Genomic DNA, 18431 nt, shown 5'->3' with positions numbered 1-18431 from the left:
GATGTACACATGGCTGAGAGTATCATAGTCCCCACTGCTCTAGTCGCATTCTCTCAGCTATGGGAGCAATCGAGTGTAAGGCTATGTGCACACGTAGGAAATGTGGTGCAGAATTTTCTGCACTAAATCTGCATCTGCAGATTTGATGCAGTTTCTGTGCAGTTTCTATGCAGATTCTATGCAGATTCTATGCAGTTTCTGCGCAGATTCTATGCAGTTTCTGTGCAGTTTCTGTGCAGTTTCTATGCAGTTTCAATGCAGTTTCTGTGCAGTTTCTGTGCAGTACAATGTAAATCAATGGGGAAAAAAAAAAGCTGTGCACATGGTGCAGAAAAATCTGCAGCAGAAACGCTGCAGAACTGCACAAAAGAAGCGACGTGCACTTCTTTGAAATCTGCAGCGTTTCTGCGCAGATTTTTCTGCACCATGTGCACAGCTTTTTTTTTTTCCCATTGATTTACATTGTACTGTAAATCACAGTGCAGTTCTGCAGCGTTTCTGCAGCAGAAAAATCTGCTGCAGTTCTGCACCAATTCTGCACTAAATCTGCATCGTGTGCAGAAACGCTGCAGAACTGCACTGTGATTTACAGTACAATGTAAATCAATGGGAAAAAAAAAAAGCTGTGCACATGGTGCAGAAAAATCTGCGCAGAAACGCTGCAGATTTCAAAGAAGTGCACGTCGCTTCTTTTGTGCAGTTCTGCAGCGTTTCTGCTGCAGATTTTTCTGCACCATGTGCACAGCTTTTTTTTTTCCCCATTGATTTACATTGTACTGCACAGAAACTGCACAGAAACTGCATTGAAACTGCATAGAAACTGCACAGAAACTGCACAGAAACTGCATAGAATCTGCATAGAATCTGCATAGAAACTGCACAGAAACTGCATAGAATCTGCGCAGAAACTGCATAGAAACTGCATAGAAACTGCATAGAAACTGCATAGAAACTGCATAGAAACTGCACAGAAACTGCATCAAATCTGCAGATGCAGATTTAGTGCAGAAAATTCTGCACCACATTTCCTACGTGTGCACATAGCCTTTATGTGGCGGCGATTGGGAATCTGTCACCAGGTATGTGCTTCCCCATCTGATCGCAGCATGATGTAGGGCCAGAGACCCCGATTCCCGTGATTTGTTACTTATTGGGCTACTTGCTGTTGTTTTCTCTGCTGATCTACCAGTTCTTTAACCCCTTAGTGACGGAGCCAAATTTTTTAAATCTGACCAGTGTCACTTTATGTGGTAATAACTCTGCAACGCTTCAACAAATCCCAGTGATTTTGAGACTGTTTTTTCGTGACAAATTATACTTTATGATAATGGTAAATTTAGATCAATATGTTTTGTGCTTATTTATAAAAAATAACAAAAATTTTAGAAAAATGTTAAAAAATTAGCAATTTTCTAAATTTGAATGATTATCCCTTTAATCCAGATGGTCCTACCACAGCAAACCATTAATAAATAACATTTCCCACATGTCGGCTTTACATCAGCACCATTTTTAAAATGTTATTTTATTTTGTTAGCATTTTAGGAGGTTTAAAAATGTAGCAGCAATTTTAAATTTTTTCAAGGAAATTTACAAAATTTATTTTTTTTAGGGACTTATCCATGTTTGAAGTGACTTTAGGGGTCCCATATATTGGGAAACCCCCAAACGGGATACCATTTTAAAAACAGCACCCCTAGACATATTGAAAACTGCTGTCAGATAGTTTATTAACCCTTCAGGTGCTTTACAGGAATTAATGCAAAGTGGTATGACAGAAATTAAAATGTGTATTTTTACCACCTAAATGCCTCTAACTTCTGAACAGATTACTAGAGCTGTTAGACTGTAAGGCCGCTATTTGGTCGTGAATTGCCATCGCAAACATCAGGACCACAAAATAATGATCTGAGGTCACCAGTTTGGATAAAGAGGAAACCCCTACACTCTGTTAACCATTTATAATGATGTAGTCACTATTGACAGCAGCATCTAAGGGGTTAAACAGATATGGACGGTGCAAACACTGATTGTGGCTGATGCAGCAAGTTGTCAGCTATAGTGTACAGCCGACAGCTGCTGGACTGTCACCTGTATGGGGAGGCTATTCCCTTATATCTTAGGTCAGTTAAAAGACGTATTGGCTGTCACTAAGGGGTTAAATACTGAGCTCTGTATAACCCCGCCCACACCACTGATTGGCCGCTTTCAGTGTACACTTTGCATAGGCAGAAATCAGCGGTGGGGGTAGAGGTTACACAGTAAGTGACACATCGCTGGAATCAAGTTATCTGCCCCTACATCATGCGGATCTCAGATTAAGTGGGAACAACCTGCAGACAGATTCCCTTTAATACTAGAGAAAATCAAGTCAGTCGAAAATTGCAGTTGGTCAAATTGCGCCCATGTGACCAGTGGATGAAATTGTGAACCTAGGAGAGCCAGTTCTTCTACCTGATAAACGGAGAAAGCGGAAATGAAATAAAATATGTGCCTAGCCTGAAACGTGAGCAGAACGAAACCAATGCATTGTGAAATACATGACCGGGGGTGTCGCTTATGTCTTTTCGGCCCCACTATCCTCCTAGGCCCCTCCTGTAGGCATATACACCATCTCTGCAAATATCGGATCCAATGTTCTTCCAAACTTGCTGGTCTCATTCATGGTACATGTGGCAGGTAAAGGTGTTCACAGGGAAAGTAATCACTCTTTGGTTTCTGTATCGTCCATTTTTAGAATCAGTGATGATCCTCAAATCACTAGATCAGTAATATTTAGAACAGGAAAATCCCAAATAAGTCGTCCTACCTTGTCCATGTGTGCAATCACACAATACAGGACAAATAAATCCAAAACAATATGGGTGCAAGAGCCCCACTGACTGCTTAGGCTAGGTTCACATTGCGTTAGTGGGTATCCGCTAACGGAATCCGTTACATAGCGGCACTAACGCAATGTAACGGATCCGTTAGCGCACCCATTGACCGCAATGTATGTAACGCATCCCTAACGCATGCCATTTTTGGCATGCGTTAGCGATGTGCCGCTATTTTGTGACAGACCTCGAATGCTGTCTGCAGCGTTTTTGGGTCCGTTCTCGCTATCGCAGATCGGGCATCTGCACTAGCTAAACGCGATCCCTTTTTGGACATTGTGTTAACGCAGTCCGTTAGCGTATGCACTAACGCAATGTGAACCTAGCCTTAGACCAAAGGAATCAGAGCGTTCAGCCTATACTTCAGCTCAAGAAAAGTGGTGTATGGAGCCACAGACTTTCTATTGAGCCCATACATCACTCTGCTTGCCCTCAAGGATATGTTGACCTCTCTTGACCCTTTGTTTTGCACAGTGGGGGGTTGTGCAATTTAGGGACTGGACCCCCAGAAAATAACAGTACTAAACAGGTGCTTTAAAAGAGAATTTGTCACCAGGTTATTTCTATTTAATATAACGTAGGGCTAGAGAGTCGGATTCCAGGGATGTGTCACTTACTGGGCTGTGTGCTGTAGTTTCAATACAATAAGTGTTTTATCAGCAAGAATTTATCACTAGAGGACTAGGTGTCACTTGCAAGCCAGTCCAGCTACTGTGTGACTACACCCCCTCCACTGATTGGCAGTGCATACAGGGAGCTACCAATCAGTGGTGTGGGCGGGGTTATACACAGCTCAGCATTCTGAGCACTGCTACATTAGCAACAAAGAAAGTAAGGATTCTATCAAAACTGTACCATGCAGCCCAGTAACTGATACATTGCTGGAATCAGGGTCTCTGCCCTGTTTCGATTACATAGCAAAAACTTGCTGACAGATTCCCCTTAACATATCACAAATATTTAATAGTTTAGCTACTTATCAAATTAGTAAATTCTCATGCAATACAAATGTGAAGTCCGTGAATAGAAAAAAAAAACCAGACAAGTGCTAGAATTAGTAGTTTACCCCAAAATAAGCAAATGCAGTACAAAAAAGAGGAACCATACTGATCACACTGTAAGATGTTATGAACAAGTGCAAGGGAAGGAAAATTACTTGCAAAATAAAACAAGTCATCACACAGGTGATCAGAATGTGTCGAGGCTGCAAACCCCAGCAAGATGTGACACAGAGGGCACGAGGGCGATCAGCTACGGGAGCAAATGCCACAACAACAACAGGGCACTGATAGATAAACAGGCGACGGCTCTCCCGGAGGTCTTCTTCTACAGCACTCAGGTAATACGTATAGGACAATGACCGCCGTGTTCACACATGGAGTACACGCTGAATTTCATTGTGCAGAAAATTACACTTCAGAAACCTCATGCTGGTTATTTTTTCCTTGCAGATTTGATTCCCCCCAAAGTGTTTTTTCAATTCTGCAGAATGTCAGTTCTTGTAGCATTTTTCACTCATGAATGGGAAAAAAAAAATACAATTTAAAATGCAAAAAAAAAAAAAAAAGGCTTGGTCAAAATGGAAAGTATTTTACGCAGCGTTTTTCCTGTCAACAAAAAAAAAAAAATCTGCTGCGAATACTCAATGAGAGCAAATACAGTAACAAATCTAGCAAAGTGAATGTGGTTTCATGAAAACCCGTGCCCACTTTTATACGGTTTGGGAGATTTTTCTCTCTATACGCTTCTATGGCGATCCTGATCAAAAATGCTAAAAACACAGTTGCCTTGACAATTGCAGAATCCCAGCGTTCCTGCAATACAAAAACCTGCAACTAAAAAGGTCAGAAAATTCATCGGAGAAAATGTAAGTAATTTTGGCGCAGATACCTGCAGAAAAGGAACGCAGCGTTGCATGTGGATTAAACTTTTCTTTTTTAATTACTTTAACATTGATCACCTATTCTCAAGACAGAACCTCCAGATTAGAGATAGAAGTCAGAGCCCAGGCACCCTCACCTACCAACTGATTAAAGGGGCTGCAGCACTAACAAGCTGGGGGTCCCCATCAGCATTTACCCTGCACTACTATACAAGGTATATGGTCCCTGTACCGGGTATTTCAGATCAGTCCCATTCCAGTGAACGTCACTACTTGGGATATCCACTACTAACAACACAGCTGTGCCTGAGAAGCATAAAAGAGGCCAAAGCCCGGATGGTACCTTCAAACAGCCAATTATGGGGGCACCGGGAGTCAACCCCCCATGGATCCGATAAGGATAGCCTTTCCTAGAGATAGGCTACAGTGATGAGCCATTGTGCTCGGATAAGGTTAGGCAATCCATACATGTGCGAGACATGCAGACACGGGGACTCAGACTTATTTTTCGAGCATGCCAAAGACACTATTAGCACCCGAGCATGCTCAGATAACACCTCATCCCAGCTCGTTCGCTCATCACTAATAGGGTATGAATGTCAGCCACGGAAATCCCTTTAAAATAATTAAATTTACCAACTCTTCAGATCCTGCCCTGGGGGGATGTCACATTGGAGCCTTATTACTGGAGCAAGTCTTGTTCTGTAGTATAACATATAGAAATGGAGACACTTTCATACAGGATTCTAGTTTTTCATGTTCCCTAAAAAGTAAATTGAGAGCCACATGTGATCTTCGGTCCCCCCCGCGTGCCCCCAGCTGCCGGCAGAAAGCAGTATAGGAAATAGCCATATCTTCTGTCGCTCTACATAATCTATAGTTATGGAAGTAGTCACTACCTACAGAGGCTGGGGACCTTAGGGACATGAGTGAGCTGCAGGGCTCTATACTATGCACCATGGCCGTGACACTGCAGAACAACAAAGGGGAAAGGAGCGGGTCAGATGGGGAGATTTGTATCCAATCTGACCAACAAAGCAAATTTTACTCACTTATACAGCGCCATTAATCCCACAGCGCTTTACAAACGTTATCATCAGGCCATGTGCACACGTTCAGGATTTTTAGCGTTTTTTTCGCGTTTTTTCGCTATAAAAACGTGATAAAAACGCGAAAAAAACGCTTACATATGCCTCCTATTATTTACAAGGTATTCCGCATTTTTTGTGCAAATGTTGCGATTTTTTCCGCGAAAAAATCGCATAGCGGAAAAAAAAGCAACATGTTCATTAAAAATGCGGAATTGCAGGGATTCCGCACACCTAGGGGTCCATTGATCTGCTTACTTCCCGCACGGGGCTGTGCACACCATGCGGGAAGTAAGCAGATTATGTGCGGTTGGTACCCAGGGTGGAGGAGAGGAGACTCTCCTCCACGCACTGGGCACCATATAACTGGTCAAAAAATAAGAAATAAAATAAAAAACAGTCCTATACTCACCCTCGATGTCCCGCGCAGTGTTCCCGCCTCACCGCTGCACGCTGCCGTTCGGTTCCTGTAGCTGGTGTGCGGCGAAGGACCTAGCCGATGACGTCACTGTCCTGTGATTGGTCGTGAGCGGTCATGTGACCGCTCACGTGACCGTGACGTCACGGAAGGTCCTGCGCGCACACACCAGCTATAGGAAGACGAACGGACGCCGCTGATGAGATGTCTGGGTGAGTATAAGCATTTTTTTATTTTTTTTATTATTTTTAAACATTCTATCTTTTACTATAGATGCTGCATAGGCTGCATCTATAGTAAAAAGTTGGTCACACTTGTCAAACAGTATGTTTGACAAGTGTGACCAACTTGTCAGTCAGTTTTCCAAGCGATGCTACAGATCGCTTGGAAAACTTTAGCATTCTGCAAGCTAATTACGCTTGCAGAATGCTAAAAAAACGCGAAAAAAACGGAAAAAAAACGCAAAAAAAAAAATGCGGATTTCTTGCAGAAAATTTCCGGTTTTCTTCAGGAAATTTCTGCAAGAAATCCGCAACGTGTGCACATGGCCTCACTGTCCCCGATGGGGCTCACAATCTAGATTCCCTATCAGTATGTCTTTGGGGTGTGGGAGGAAACCGGAGAACTCATAGAAAACCCACGCAAACACTGGGAGAACATACAAACTCATTGTAGATGGATCCCAGCGCTGCAAATTAACAATGCTAACCACTGAGCCACCGTGCTGCCCCTGCAAATAAACACAGGTATAAGAAATAATGGGAATGAAAGGTTAGCAGCCCCCACATACAGTTACGTCCCTATATATTTGGACAGAGACAACATTTTTCTAGTTTTGGTTATAGACATTACCACAATGAATTTTAAACAAAACAATTCAGATGCAGTTGAAGTTCAGACTTTCAGCTTTCATTTGAGGGTATCCACATTAAAACTGGATGAAGGGTTTAGGAGTTTCAGCTCCTTAACATGCGCCACCCTGTTTTTAAAGGGACCAAAAGTAATTGGACAATTGACTCCAAGGCTATTTCATGGACAGTTGTGGGCAGTCCCTTCATTATGTCATTCTAAATTAAGCAGATAAAAGGTCTGGAGTTGATTTGAGGTGCGGTGCTTGTATTTGGAAGGTTTTGCTGTGAAGTAAACATGGGGTCAAAGGAGCTCTCCATGAAGGTGAAACAAGCCATCCTTAAGCTGCGAAAACAGAAAAAAACCATCCAAGAAATTGCTACAATATTAGGAGTGGCAAAATCTACAGTTTGGTACATCCTGAGAAAGAAAGAAAGCACTGGTGAACTCATCAATGCAAAAAGACCTGGGCGCCCACGGAAGACAACAGTGGTGGATGATCGCAGAATAATCTCCATGGTGAAGAGAAACCCCTTCACAACAGCCAACCAAGTGACCAACACTCTCCAGGAGGTCGGCGTATCAATATCCAAATCTACCATAAAGAGAGGACTGCATGAAAGTAAATACAGAGGGTTCACTGCACGGTGCAAGCCACTCATAAGCATCAAGAATAAAAAGGCTAGACTGGACTTTGCTAAAAAACATCTAAAAAAGCCAGCACAGTTCTGGAAGAACATTCTTTGGACAGATGAAACCAAGATCAACCTCTACCAGAATGATGGAAAGAGAAAAGTATGGCGAAGGCGTGGTACAGCTCATGATCCAAAGCATACCACGTCATCTGTAAAACACGGCGGAGGCAGTGTGATGGCTTGGGCATGCATGGCTGCCAGTGGCACTGGGTCACTAGTGTTTATTGATGATGTGACACAGGACAGAAGCAGCCGAATGAATTATGAGGTATTCAGAGCCATACTGTGTGCTCAGATCCGGCCAAATGCAGCAAAACTGATTGTCCATCTGTTGTATGAAACGACGACCAATGACCCAAAACATGAAGCCAAAGCAACCCAGGAGTTTATTAAAGCAAAGAAGTGGAATATTCTTGAATGGCCAAGTCAGTCACCTGATCTCAACCCAATTGAGCAGCATTTCACTTGTTAAAGACTAAACTTCAGACAGAAAGGCCCACAAACAAACAGCAACTGAAAACCACCGTAGTGAAGGCCTGGCAGAGCATCAAAAAGGAGGAAACACAGCGCTTGGTGATGTCCATGAGTTCAAGACTTCAGGCAGTCATTGCCAACAAAGGGTTTTCAATCAAGTACTAGAAATGAACATTTTATTTAAAATTATTTAATCTGTCCAATTACTGTTGGTCCCTTTAAAAACAGGGTGGCACATGTTAAGGAGCTGAAACTCCTAAACCCTTCATCCAATTTTAATGTGGATACCCTCAAATGAAAGCTGAAAGTCTGAACTTCAACTGCATCTGAATTGTTTTGTTTAAAATTCATTGTGGTAATGTCTATAACCAAAATTAGTAAAATACTGTCTCTGTCCAAATATATATGGACTTAACTGTATAATGTTTATCAGTGAAGGGGGTATTCTCACTTCTGAGCTGGGAGGCGAGAATGCCGGCGATGTCGCGACTACTGATATCTGTACCGCGATTGGCAGGTATTGTGGACCAGTCATGTTCATTGTGGCTTCTCCACCACTGCCCCCAGTCTTGTCAAGACTACAGCACATGTGACCACTGCAGCCAATCATTCAGTGGTGATGCTGAGGTGCTCAGTATGAACAAAGTGATTGGCTGCAGCCTGTCAACAACAACAACCCGGGGCAATGGCAAAGAGGCAACCCTTGACCACGTGAGGTTCTTCATGTCCACAGGAGCAACTAGGTGACCGAACACAAGTAAGGTTGGATTCACAAAGCAGTTGGGTTTCTTCTTTTGTATAAAGTAGGGAAACATTCTTGTTGCTTTCCTATTTCTTGCAGATAGGACACATGAACAAATCTCATGAGCGGCGTGGGTGAGGAGACTGGCAATACTCCAGCCTATGATTTACGGGAGTTCTTCTTTAAGGAACCTAAGACCTTTCCACCATAATAAGGGATTAACTGGTAATGTATGTTCCAAACAATAAGGATAAAGGACGGATTTCAGAAAGTTTACAGGAATTGGAAAAAGGTTGAATAGCGATGAGCTGAATCACCAGGCCGGCATTGTGATCACCTCTCCTGATTCTGGAGTATTATCATAGTCAAACAGCTTCATGGAAAATCGTGGCTCTCGTACTGTTTGTTTGCTGGAGAAAGATCATTCATTAATATTCACAAATTATCATAAAGAACAGCACCAGGATATATGATGAGAAATAACCTAGGTCAACAAGTAAAGGCAACACTGATCTACAGCACAATCATAGCGGCAGAGAGACCAAGGGCCGAACGGATAAAGGAACGTGGTGAGGAGTCGGCCCAGTATCTGAAAGCCAAGGCCTGATGTACATGACCACGCTCCCAATCACATGGCACCCATGGCCAGCCGTCAGCTTGTACTCCGTAAGGAGGAACACAAGGCCTCCTACACACGTCTATGCAAAACACGTATGTGAGAAACTTCTCCTGTACTTTGCAAACGTTAATCACGTGCAGCATTCAGGCCCTACACTGACGCCATCCTGTGCTGTACGGGTTTTTCACAGATCCATAGACTTGTATTGGCCCCGGTCATCCGTGCTGCTGGGAAAAATTGCTGTGTTTTTTGTAAGGACACAAGGTCCATATAACACGGACATGTGCTAAGCAGCATAGGTTATAAAGGGTACGTCTGGGATCTGTGGAAAAAAAAAAAACAGATACCACAAGTACTGCAAACGCAGATGTGTGAGGTTGGCCTAAAGGTTATTCCAAATAAAATGTATCAAAATCCATGAGAACCATTGTTTAATAGGTTTCTGGGATTGACATATTGATTAGCCAATCCTTAAAGGGAACCTGTCACCCCCAAAATCGAAGGTGAGCTAAGCCCACCGCCATCAAGGGCTTATCTACAGCATTCTGTAATGCTGTAGATAAGCCCCCGATGTATCCTGAAAGATGAGGAAAAGAGGTTAGATTATACTCACCCAGGGGCGGTCCGGGGCTTCCCATCTTCTTAAGATGGCGTCCTCTTCGTGTCTTCACGCTGCGGCTCCAGCGTACTTTGACCTGTTGAGGGCAGAGTAAAGTACTGCAGTGCGCAGGTGCTGGGCCTCTCGGACCTTTCCCAGCGCCTGCGCACTGCAGTACTTTGCTCTGCCCTCAACAGGTCAAAGTACGCCTGCGCCGGAGCCGCAGCGTGAAGACAAGAAGAGGACGTCATCGTAAGAAGATGGGAGGCCCCGGACCGCGACACCCATCGGACCCGAAACGAACCCGGACCGCCCCTGGGTGAGTATAATATTACCTCTTTTTCTCATCTTTCAGGATACATCGGGGGCTTATCTACAGCATTACAGAATGCTGTAGATAAGCCCCTGATGCCGGTAGGCTTAGCTCACCTTCGATTTTGGGGGTGACAGGTTCCATTTAAGGCAGGTTTACAAGACCCAACTGTGGTGTTACACAGGTACCTTGATTGGTTGCCCTTTAACAGCCTTTTAAATCCTAGATCGTTGTTATTGTTCCCTACAGCACATCATGTTTACGCAGAACGATGTGCTGCAGAGAACAAGGATTTTTTTTTAAGCCTGCCTAGAAATCATTTCACCTGACGAACCAGCATTTTGTTAGTTTGTCGGGCAATTGGCAGCCAGTTTACAGTATAGGGAAACAAGCGTTCTTGTGAATGCTCGTTCATGATAGTCAGGCACTGTAGATCCAGGTAGGTATAGGTGGTTATCAGTCCTGGAGGCCAGATGTACATAGTGTATGGAGCTGGAATAGACACAAACTCAGCTCCTATTGAAGTGAACAGAGATGCTGGACTTCCGATTTCAGTACTTTGCAAACTGTGCCCTCTTATTATTGGAAAGGTGCCGCAGGAGGCCGTTTTAAGAGATACAATCATACGCTGCAAATGTGTGATTTATCAACAGATCTGACTCCTTACTTAGTTTAGAGTGAAGCCTCCCTTTCTTTAAAGAGGTTGTGAACTCTTGGGTAACCCCTTCTCAAATGCTAAAGTGCGCCAGATGAAACTCATACCCTCCTCCCGAAATGGGCCCATTGCAGGTCTGTTGGAGCGGTGTTTCCAGGCAGTCTGGTGGCATGACATTAGAATATGACGTCACTTCTGGAGTCTAGCAGCAGTCGCTGATGGGCTGCAGCCTTCACTTTTCCCTCCGAACCAGCCTTTCCCACTCTAACAAATGGTGTCTGCTGACTGGCTGCAGTGGCCACCTGACACTCCATGCCGATGTTAATGACAGAGGACTGGCGGGGTACATAGAGGGCGGAGGATAGAAGACTATTTATGAAGCTCTCCTCTTTTCAGTGGGATCAGTAGTGAAAGACTAGCTCTCTGGGGCAGACTGGATCATGGATTGTGGTGGTGCATGTGCCTCTGTCCTTAGCGAGGACCCCTGTAGCCCAAAGCACCTACATCATTGCCAGTGGCCCAACAAGCCCTGACAGTATAGAACTAAAGGTACCGTCACATTAAGCGACGCTGCAGCGATAGCGACAACGATGCCGATCGCTGCAGCGTCGCTGTTTGATCGCTGGAGAGCTGTCATACAGACCGCTCTCCAGCGACCAACGATGCCGAGGTCCCCGGGTAACCAGGGTAAACATCGGGTTGCTAAGCGCAGGGCCGCGCTTAGTAACCCGATGTTTACCCTGGTTACCAGCGTAAAAGTAAAAAAAACAAACAGTACATACTCACCCAGCGTCCCCCAGCTTCTGCTTCCTGACACTGACTGAGCTCCGGCCCTAACAGCACAGCGGCTTTCACTTTAGGGCCGGCGCTCAGTCAGTGTCAGGAAGCAGACGCTGGGGGAGGTATGACGCTGGGTGAGTATGTACTGTTTGTTTTTTTTACTTTTACGCTGGTAACCAGGGTAAACATCGGGTTACTAAGCGCGGCCCTGCGCTTGGTAACCCGATGTTTACCCTGGTTACCAGTGTAAAACATCGCTGGTATCGTTGCTTTTGGTGTCAAACACAACGATACACGGCGATCGGACGACCAAATAAAGTTCTGGACTTTATTCAGCGACCAGCGACATCACAGCAGGATCCTGATCGCTGCTGCGTGTCAAACGAAACGATATCGCTAGCGAGGACGCTGCAACGTCACGGATCGCTAGCGATATCGTTTAGTGTGACGGTACCTTTAGGAGGGATTATCTTACTTTACCACCTACAGAAGAAGCCGGTGTAATTATAGTCTTTAGATAAAGTTTGGAGAATGTATTTGAAGGAAGATTACTTCAGAGACTAGAATTTCTAGTTCTCGCGCTCAAAATGCAAATGACCGACTACTTGTGTTAAGTGCCGGTGATTTGAAGAACTACAGCCATATTGCATGATGTAGGATTGTGCTGAAAAAGAAAAAAAGGATCTAGAGGATATCTGAACATGCAAAAATGAAGAGAATGCACCAAGATCCAATAATCCAATCTGTTTGACACCGATACAAGTCCACCACGTATTGACTCATGCATGCCCCTAACTGCTGTTCACATCTGGTGCCAATAAAGTTGGATTATTAGATGCTGGCAGTATCTTAATTTTTTTGTCCTAAAGTCTGGAGGATAAACTGGATTGGTGGCCTTTTGTACTGGCCACTTCTACCTGTGCTGCCCTATTTATACGAATATATTTATTTCTATGATTGTTTTAAACTGGATGTCTAGACTTTATCATTCATGATGGAAATGCTTATCTGCCGTGACAGATTCCCGTTAAGATCTACACAACAGGTATAGGGCATGGTGCAGCTGAAATACGCCTGATAAGATGTACATAGGCTTAGCCACATGGCCACCACTGCATTATCCCATGGAGTCTAGCAGGACTGCAGTGCTGACATATTGCTGGCCCTGAATGTAGTCATCTATAGATCACACCAGCTGTCTCTCTAGAGCCACCAAAAGTGACCGACTTTATGACCAGAGTCCAAACAACTGGTTCTCCAGGCACATTTCCATGTCAATAGTTTATGGCCTTGGATAAATAAATGTACTTGTTTGACCTTGTTACAAGGATCACTAGACCCAGCAGAATTCCCCAGATAGTTCGCTGCACCCACTTCATAATATAGAAGCAATATCCCGATACATAAATGCAGTCGTGATCTATAAGCTCTGTGCCCGGAGTGCGATCCACTGTGTCTAAAATGAGGATTGAACATTTTGGCACTGTCAGTAGGACATAATGTTGTCTGATTAGGACCAGACTCAGATGTGCAGGTCTTGGAATGAACAAAGAGCTCCACTGTGTGTAAAGACAAGGCAGAGGGATTAATCTGGGGACTACTACCCCCTGCTGCTCCTGCAGATATAGTTGAAAACTGTCTCTTTACAACACAAAAAAAAGAGGTAAAGAGGCGAGAATAAAATAGGAATAAAAAAGGAGCATAAATCATCATAAAGATACATGCACACGTATGTTCTCTGAGGTCACGTATGAGTCCGACAGGCCTCTACTGGAATAATTATAGACAAGATGGAAAAAAAAAGTTTCCATGGCTTCAGATTACATCTGACAGCATTACACCAAGCTTCATACATCAAAAAACAGAAGCAAACCCTTGATCATGCAATAGAGTCAGCATTTTTCATCCTAAATTAATTCATTTTGCACTTTTTTGATTTTTTTTTTTCATGATAGATCAGTATTTTGATATAACATCATGCCCAGACATTGCAGATCTGCAAAACTGCTGGTGCGTGTATAGACACAGACAACAAGCGCACCAATCTGCAATCACACGTCTTCCTTGGCGACACAAGAAGCCATGCTACAACCAATAAAATTTTGCAGCATGACAGCAGCAGCAAAAAAAAACATAACAGCTCACCAGAAAGTGCAGCAGCTACCGCACCATATGTGATCTCGCCTGCTAAGCAACACCAGTGCAACAACCACAGTGGATTGGGTCCAATGTATACAGACAGCCAAGGCCTTGGAAAAGGTAGCAACCTGCAAAGTGACGAATCTATAATCTCACCATCAGGTCTTGTTTTGCAACAACCAGATCATAAAAACTGGACAACAATTGAACCATTCTCCACTGTGCTCATTTCTATTACCCGAGCAGCAAAGCCCTTCACAAAATCTATAAATCAACAGAGAAAACCAAAATTATGGCAGAACCATGTGGACTGTAATAACAGAGGAACACTAAGGCGATTGTAATAGAGGCGCCACACACGAGCCCATTACTGCACCTCCAAATCCAGATTATAAACTTCACCATTGTCTTGTGTAAATTGCTTCAGGACAAATAGAGCTCTTAAAAAAGTGACATCTCATTGCCAAAACGCCAGGGAGGCATTTCATGTTAAACATTACAAGTGGGCCGCAACAGGATGGGAGTGGACGATATGAGGCTTCCCCAAAATCATAACCAAGACACAGAACCAACCTACCTGGTGCCCACCGGCGGACACAGACAGAAGAGGCCCCTGTGCAAGAACAATATATGGGCCCTTTGCAGTCCAATAACTCATCATAATGCACAATTCCACCTGCATTGGAGGTAGAAATGGGCCCCCTTACCTCTTGGGCCCCTGTGTGGTTGCACCAATGATATGGCCACCCCTGCTTATGCCCACATATATGATATCCCAAGCCCCTACATACCCGCAGTGCATGGAATAAGCCATCAGGATAAGATTTCTGTATTAATTACAAATAACCACGTTCTATTTACAAAACAAACACAAACTATAAACTCTATAGAAACAAAGTAGCGATTGCCACCAGGCTGCAAGCACCCACCTTGTCCTGTTCCAAAGACTTGATTCTTCTTCCTTTCTGTTCTCTCTTTTTAAAAAAATAAATAAAACTATTTTTTTTCTAAAAACAATCCACTAGAAGATAATGCTTTGCCTTTTAAAAAAAACCCTCCTCGTAAGCTTTTCCCAGAAATACAATCCAGATGAATTCCCAGCTCGAAATCATCCACACAAAAGAAATGTAGAACTTCCAGATGAAATAACAGATGAAGTTTCTCTCTGCTCATGCAGGTTATTCTGTTCTTTTCTTTTCCTGGAGGAGGAGGAGCAATTAAAGAATTAAAAAAAAAAAATCTTAAAAGGGGGGATTAAAAGTGTTTGGGGGGGGAGGAGATGAGAAGTGTGCAGTGTGGTGGTGGGAGGAGGGGGCACACAGCTTGGAGAGGGATATAGGGGTCTGGAGATGGTGGATTCTCAGTGCTGGGATCCTTGAATGCCCCCTAGGTCCTTGGATGTGAGTGGGGGGTCACTAGGGTGCTAGTTGGGGGTAGAATGTCGCACTATGGAGCCGCACCCAGCACACAGACTCACACAGGCAGCACTCTCCCAGTATCTCTTCTCCTCCTCCTCCCCCTGTACTGCTGCCACATTCCCCTCCCCCTCTGTCTCTGGTTCCCCTCCTCTCAGGAGGCTGGCTCTCTCTCTCTCTGCTACTCTCACTTCCAGTTCCTAAGGCGTCACACTTCTCTGTCTCTTCCCTTTCCTCTGTTTCCCCTTTTTGCAACATGTTTCTTGCACCTAGTAACATTGTTGTCACCTCCTCCTCCTCACATCTCCAGCCTTTCCTACCAGCAAGCTCCAGGTTGCCTTCTCCCAACGGTTGGTGTTTGCAGCCAGCTCTGACCAGATGCCAGGGTGCAGAATGGGTGGGCACAGTGGAGGAGATGCCTGGGGGTGGGGGACATGAATTAGAAGAGGTCACATAGCTGGCCATGACCCTGTCTCACCCTTTCTTTAACCCTGGCTAGTTAGTGTACACATGCAGTAAATGCCCCTCTCCTGCCTTGGCTGTGCAGCTGTAAGGTGCAGCATGAGAGGAGGCTTCCTAGCCATGTAACCAGCAGGAGAAAGGTGGAAACAATTACACTGAGGTGGGGGACAAGCCATCCTAAAGGCTGTGGTTGGATATAGGATGATAAGGAGACAGTACCACCCCTGGGAGTAAGTATAGTGGGTGCAGGGTTTGCAGTCCACCTACACCAGAGGAGCCCAAATGTCCCTTTGATACCAATACTATAGATCCACGATAATTGAGGCCCTATTGGAAGCTTTGACTTGGGGCCCAGGAGCTTCAAGTTATGACACTGGTACTTTTGTAATATTATTTTCATTAAAAGGAGGAATAAGCAGCTACCATAAACAAATATACATCCAAAAAAGGAGAAAGAGCTATAGCTTTAAAAGTATGAATACTTTATTTGAATCAATAATAAAAACATGAATGAAAAAAGAAACAAAAGAACAACAAGAGATTGTTCTGTGTGTGTGGAGACACTGTGCACACTATAAACGGACCAGCCTATGGAGGATAAAGTGTTGGGGGTTCTAATAATAAAGATCAAATACGTTGATAATTGTTACAAAAAATGTGATAAGTAAGGAGCAAGTGCAACTTCAATAGAAATAAAGGGTTAAATAACCTAAGTATATAGAATCCCCAAAGAAAATAATGGTAAAATTGCTCAGTGGCATGGGCACATTACCTCCGTAGGTGTGGACCGGTTCCCCGACGCGCGTTTCGCGTGTAGCTTTATCGAGGGGTGAGTATAAGATATTGTGTGTAAGGAGCTTTAAATATCATAAAATAGGCGGGCATTAGTGGCAGCCGCTGCCACTAATGCCCGCCTATTTTATGATATTTAAAGCTCCTTACACACAATATCTTATACTCACCCCTCGATAAAGCTACACGCGAAACGCGCGTCGGGGAACCGGTCCACACCTACGGAGGTAATGTGCCCATGCCACTGAGCAATTTTACCATTATTTTCTTTGGGGATTCTATATACTTAGGTTATTTAACCCTTTATTTCTATTGAAGTTGCACTTGCTCCTTACTTATCACGTTTTTTGTAACAATTATCAACGCATTTGATCTTTATTATTAGAACCCCCAACACTTTATCCTCCATAGGCTGGTCCGTTTATAGTGTGCACAGTGTCTCCACACACACAGAACAATCTCTTGTTGTTCTTTTGTTTCTTTTTTCATTCATGTTTTTATTATTGATTCAAATAAAGTATTCATACTTTTAAAGCTATAGCTCTTTCTCCTTTTTTGGATGTATATGTGTTACATGAGCTGGCTGTACCTAGGCATGATATTATTCTGAGGTTACCATAAACAAATGTCACTGCTTAGCTCACTATCCAAATATTTATTATTTATTGTTATAGCGCCATTTATTCCATGGCGCTTTACATGTGAGGAGGGGTATACATAATAAAAACAAGTACAATAATCTTGAACAATACAAGTCACAACTGGTACAGGAGGAGAGAGGACCCTGCCCGTGAAGGCTCACATTCTACAAGGGATGGGTGAGAATACAGTAGGTGATAGAGCTGATCGTGCAGCGGTTTGGTCAATCGGTGGTTACTGCAGGTTGTAGGCTTGTCGGAAGAGGTGGGTCTTCAGGTTCTTTCTGAAGGTTTCGATGGTAGGCGAGTCTGATGTGTTGTGGTAGAGGGTTCCAGAGTAGGGGGGATGAACGGGAGAAATCTTGTATGCGATTGTGGGAAGAGGAGATAAGAGGGGAGTAGAGAAGGAGATCTTGTGAGGATCGGAGGTTGTAGGTAAGTACCAGGAGACAAGGTCACAGATGTATGGAGGAGACAGGTTGTGGATGGCTTTGTATGTCATGGTTAGGGTTTTGTACTGGAGTCTCTGGGCAATGGGGAGCCAGTGAAGGGATTGACAGAGGGGAGAGGCCAGGGAATAGCGGGGGGACAGGTGGATTAGTCGGGCAGCTGAGTTTAGAATAGATTGGAGGGGTGCGAGAGTGTTAGAGGGGAGGCCACAGAGCAGGAGGTTGCAGTAGTCAGGGCAAACATCTGCATATTTAATTTCCTAGAGGAGCATTGCATGGCCTAGAAGTCTCCTTACACTGGCATGTCACTCCATAGAAGTAGAGACATTACCCCTTTAGCTAGGGTGACCAAAGTGTATTTTCTCTCATCTGAGAGAATCAGGCCAATTATGCTAATCGCACTCGGATCATATAGTGTGATCTGATTTTCTCTGATGACACCATGGCGATAAAAATTTCTCTACTCAATTCTTTCAGTCCATGAAAATCGGACTGCACTCCGTTGACATCTGAGTGCAGTCCAACATTTCCACAGACTAATTGACTC

At 44.0% G+C, this 18431-nt stretch overlaps 1 protein-coding gene across 8 annotated transcripts in view; it reads right to left on the bottom strand.

Moving 5' to 3' along the window:
* Positions 1–15792, bottom strand: part of ERBIN (erbb2 interacting protein) — a 222141-nt gene extending 206349 nt beyond the window's left edge. For 3 of the 8 annotated variants that reach the window (XM_077286353.1, XM_077286379.1, XM_077286405.1), the window contains exons 1-2: positions 15606–15792; positions 15058–15327 (exon numbers count right to left, since the gene is read on the bottom strand). The gene's annotated coding sequence lies outside the window, so the exon portion shown is untranslated. Of the gene's footprint in view, positions 1–15057 lie in introns of all 8 variants that reach the window. The other 5 variants (XM_077286343.1, XM_077286388.1, XM_077286370.1 and 2 more) reach the window with 3 other exon arrangements.
* Positions 15793–18431: the final 2639 nt, after the last annotated feature.

This window comes from Ranitomeya variabilis, chromosome 1 (assembly GCF_051348905.1).
Source record: "Ranitomeya variabilis isolate aRanVar5 chromosome 1, aRanVar5.hap1, whole genome shotgun sequence".
Lineage (NCBI taxonomy): Eukaryota > Metazoa > Chordata > Amphibia > Anura > Dendrobatidae > Ranitomeya > Ranitomeya variabilis.
Note: the sequence above shows the minus strand (reverse complement) of the source record. Positions and strands in the feature narration are given on the sequence as shown.